Source organism: Haliotis rubra, unplaced genomic scaffold (assembly GCF_003918875.1).
Source record: "Haliotis rubra isolate DU_JTF1 unplaced genomic scaffold, ASM391887v1 Scf102, whole genome shotgun sequence".
NCBI lineage: Eukaryota > Metazoa > Mollusca > Gastropoda > Lepetellida > Haliotidae > Haliotis > Haliotis rubra.
The window spans coordinates 344557-349899 of record NW_025764915.1 but is presented as its reverse complement, the minus strand read 5'-3'; positions in this window follow the sequence as shown (position 1 = coordinate 349899).

The window sequence follows — 5343 nt, the reverse complement described above, 5'->3', positions numbered from 1 at the left end:
ACAATATAGAATATAAAATAAATAGAAACACTGACTCGTTTTTTAAACTAATATATATATATAATCGAACAAAATCCCTTGAAATAAGGATATATTTCAATTAAAGATAATCAGGTTGGTCTCGAAATTCAAACCATTTCATTTGAAAAGTAACTTTCGTGCAGTTATCCAAATGTAATGGTTACCTTGAAATACGAGTTTCTCGCAAATCTTGCACTTCTATTTTTGTCTTCCTATCAACTTATCTGACTTAGTTTATATCATAGTTTTGTGTTAGGGTCGAATAATGGTAAGATCATTACTTGTTTCACATTTGTGAATAACATATGTTTAAATCAATCACTTGTTGAATAAGCTTAGGGGCCAACTATTGGGGATCTATTGACGGACAAAATATCTGTCAGAGATAAACATATGTTTCAGATCTGCCGCCAAGATCTACACTTTTTTCTTCGAGCCACCATGCAAACACTCTTTTTCTGTAAATCTTCATGAAATACATTTATCCAGTATTTTGGGGAAAGAATATATCTTTAACTACCCCCTAACGCCAGTCTTGTGTACACTCACTTCTGCTACAACTGTTCACGTCGTCAAGGAATACTGTAAATACAAAACAGCCAAAAAACATATTAGAGTCTTGAAGCGTTAGAGCACATTGATTATGGTGTTCGTTTATCAAATGGCTTTGTAAACCGCATATCAAGCGTGTTGCGGTAAGCTCCAGAACCATTGTACTGCACTTTTGCTGACATAATGCAGTAATAGATATTACACTGTCATGAGTGCCAATAGTTCCGACAGCAGGCGATGTTACTACACAATGTGTGATAACATTGTAGATTTACTAACAGTGATATCCCAAAAGCGTGAGTTATATTAATTGCAAGCAAAACCAAACGTTTTCGAAGTGGAGCAAAACGTGAACTTTTTTACCTGCAAAAAGCAACAAGCAGAATGGTAAACTGCGCTCCATTCTTGTTCCTGAAACGAGGGAAACGGTAGTGCTAACAGTGAAGAGTACTTTCAACTCATTATTTGGTTTCAGTTGCATAAATGCAATTAGTACGCTTACAGTAAACTATTTGTCTCGTTGTCGATGGCACAAAAGTGAGTGAGCGAGATTGGCAATTATTCCAGCAATATCGCGGCGGTCTGTAAATAATCGAGTCTGGACCAGACAATCCAGTGATCAATAACACGAGTTGAGGTTTTTTTCACTGTTACATATATACTCCAGTTCGCAGGTGTGGAATCTTGCACAGTCCGAGGCATGGGAGTGTAGAATGTATTCAGGGAGGGAAGTACGGAGATAGTTGCACGTATTCGTGTATTCCAGGCTACGTACTGAACGGGACTTCCGAAAACACCTGCGGTTACAACGGGACGTGGGAGCGAGAACCTCCAACATTTACATGTAAGCGCACACGTTGCCGAAAAGTTCTGTTATTATTTTATTATTCTCTTTTGAACCAATGGCACCCTTTAACTCTGAAACTGTTTGTTCAGCAAAAGTGATCTGTCCCGGAAGCGCGTGGAAGCTCTTGGAACCGGAATGTTAATGCAAATAAATAATAGACTAAGCGGTAAAACTCCACTGCGTTAATAATTGCAGCTCCGTGTATCTAATGAGTGGCTAATCAAAGTGTCCGATCTCAATTTTCACAGAAATTATTTTTGGAATGAATATATTGTCCAGTTTTATATTTTTACTGGTTGCCAGTGGGAATATACTGATTCTGTCTTAAGTTGTTTTGATAATACTGGAAGCAAACTGAGCAGTGACCGAAAGTAGACGCGTGTTGAAAACTAAACTTTAAGGAAGTGACGTCCTTAGCAACATATTTCCTATGACTACTAACATCGAACTGAGGTTGTAATTGGATTGTATACTATGATTAACATGGCGTGTTTTTAATCGAACTGAGGACGAATGAATTATTTTTCAATTGTCTCGATGATATTAATCACGATAAAATTGATATACCCTGTGCACTTGACATTCGAAGGCGAACAAAACTATTCGTTTAATACATTACAAAACCTCAACGGCAGAACATAACCACTCTCCGAAAGAGATTCCATTGGAAGGTAAAGGCAATATCGAGGTGAATATTTTATGAATAGATCCCTAAAAATCAGTGATGACACCAGATGTTCGAGAAAAGGGTAAGCATGCCCTGCACTACACGCACCACCCTCAACTCACACTATCTGAATAGTTAAATAAATATCTGTTACCTGACAGCGCACAGCAGTATATCCACACAGATCTCTCGACCAAGTGTACACTATACCAAGTGTATGCATCAACCGTCAGTCAGTTCGAACTACCTGATCTATTCAACCAATCACACACCTGAAGCAATGAATTGCGTACTTAAATGTAAATGCTATTGAAAGAAAGTGTCTGCGAAATGGTCTGTAGGATCTCCAGAGTACTCTGTAGGGAATAATGCAACGTCTAGTCAATATGCTGTGTGTGAGTTGTGTATGTGTGTTGAGCAGCGGCATAGCTACCACCACAACACCAATACGGGCAGGACTTTGCGCTCGGTGCAGGGGCACATTCTCAACAGCTGCATAACTGGTACGACTTCTACAACATTTACAGAAAACATTCGCTTTACCCATTTCCTGATATCATAAGTTGTGACATTTTACGCGTCAGTGAGTAAAATTTGATTTTAGTATATTTCGTAAATTTCGGACTTCCAATGCCAGATTTCAAAAGCGTTGCAACAGATGCTTATCTATTTGATCAAATACTATTTTGCGAAAGTACACGGCTGTGATTATTTAGCCAGTGTTCCATGCAAATGAAGGTCTTCTTGTAACACCCCTGTAACTGTACACAGAGAGAGAAAGAGAGAGAGAGAGAGAGAGAGAGAGAGAGAGAGAGAGAGAGAGAGAGAGAGAGAGAGAGAGAGAGAGAGAGAGAGATTTATGTTGGTCGTTTATTTTCATTTGGCCTTTGCTCTGTTATATTTTCTGACTGTAATCATTTCAAAGTCTCAATTATGGCAACTGTGTATGTTCCGGGACAGGTTCTTCAGGAGAATGCCCTGTAATTCTTAGAAGCCGTCATTGAATATGTAGTTGAATGTAATTCTTAGGAACGGGTACTGGTCTACCTATATACGATTCATTGAAATTGACTCATTCAAGTGCATTTTCAAAGAATATGTCGCTGAACACAATTCCTAGAAACTCGTCTATACACTGACACTGTCACTGACGGCCGTAAGTCTCATTGGTATAACTATTGTACATACGTATCACCTTTAAACAGGTTTAGATGCCCAGTACTTTTTATACCTGTGTTGATTCTCGAAGAATTCAAAATCAGCACGTTTACCTGTCTGTCAAATGAACTGGTTATATTGAAGCCATACCTTGTACATAAATATTCATAGAAATGCGCCATTTATAAATGGCGGTAGCCGAGTAGTAAAAGCATACCCTCGTCACGCTGAAGACCCAGGTTCGATTCCACACATGGGTACAAAGTGTGAAGCCCATTTCTGGTGTCCCCCTCGGTAAATATTGCTGGAATATTGCCCAAAACGGCGTAAAACTAAACTCACTCACTCACATTTATAAATGTATTTATAACTTTCAATCTACAAAATGGGCTTTGATATTAACTTATGCTTATAGAAGTAAGATATATACATAATGAGCACTAGATTGACAGCATTCATTCTCAGTGATGGAAGTTATATATCCGACACATACCCTCCTTGCCTTTCAGCTTGAATGATATTACAATATTTTGTTGTCAACACTTTTATCTAAGGGGTAGTTCATAATTGATGGGGTGGGATGCTGATCTTTATGGAGAAGCATGTGTAACGTGAATATGTAGAAAATAAGTGACACCCCCCAAGCAGCATGTAATGTACAAAATCAATGACCGCCCACAGCCCCCACTATTCCCATTATGTTTAACCATCGTTTTTAAATTTTGTCACGTACAAAATTGCTCACACACACACACACACACACCTAAAATCATCACCACCCCCCACACCCCCAGCCATAAATTATGAACGGTCCCAAATGTGATTTGTTTGGCTTCACCTTTGAGCCGTACCCAATACAGCTGAACTATGCAATCAATGGAGAAGCATGTGTAACGTGAATATGTAGAAAATAAGTGACACCCCCCAAGCAGCATGTAATGTACAAAATCAATGACCGTCCACAGCCCCCACTATTCCCATTATGTTTAAGGATCGTTTCTAAATTTTGTCACGTACAAAATTGCTCACACACACACACACACACACACACCTAAAATCATCATCACCCCCCACACCCCCAGCCATAAATTATGAACGGTCCCAAATGTGATTTGTTTGGCTTCACCTTTGAGCCGTACCCAATACAGCTGAACTATGCAATCAATGGAGAAGCATGTGTAACGTGAATATGTAGAAAATAAGTGACACCCCCCAAGCAGCATGTAATGTACAAAATCAATGACCGTCCACAGCCCCCACTATTCCCATTATGTTTAAGGATCGTTTTTAAATTTTGTCACGTACAAAATTGCTCACACACACACACACACACCTAAAATCATCATCACCCCCCACACCCCCAGCCATAAATTATGAACGGTCCCAAATGTGATTTGTTTGGCTTCACCTTTGAGCCGTACCCAATACAGCTGAACTATGCAATCAATGGAGAAGCATGTGCAACGTGAATATGTAGAAAATAAGTGACACCCCCCAAGCAGCATGTAATGTACAAAATCAATGACCGCCCACGGCCCCCACTATTCCCATTATGTTTAAGCATCATTTTTAAATTTTGTCACGTACAAAATTGCTCACCCACCCCCTAAAATCATCATCACCCCCCACACCCCAGCCATAAATTATGAACGGTCCTAAATGTGATTTGTTTGGCTTCAGCTTTGAGCCGTACTCAATACAGCTGAACTATGCATGTATAAACGCAGCAAATTGTGTCACGAACACCTGAATAAGGAAAATTGTTCACAGTTACATAGCTAATTACGACAAAAATCAATATTATTTCAGAATACAAAGTAGTGTTTGAACTATACTGAGTCAAAAAAGAAACTTCACATTCTTTCTTCAGGGCACTTTAAAAGAACAAGAGATGGTAAGATGGTTAAATTGTTATTATTTCATTGCTGAGATCTGTGTGATTCACTCGATACACTGACAGTGCCATAATCAGTTCCATTAGGCTACACCGCCGTTCCAAAACATGGGTATACAGAATGTCAAGTCACAAGAATACAAATGCGAAATTTCTCAGTTCAATATCGTGTATGGCCGCCCCGCGCATTCACCACTGCCAAAC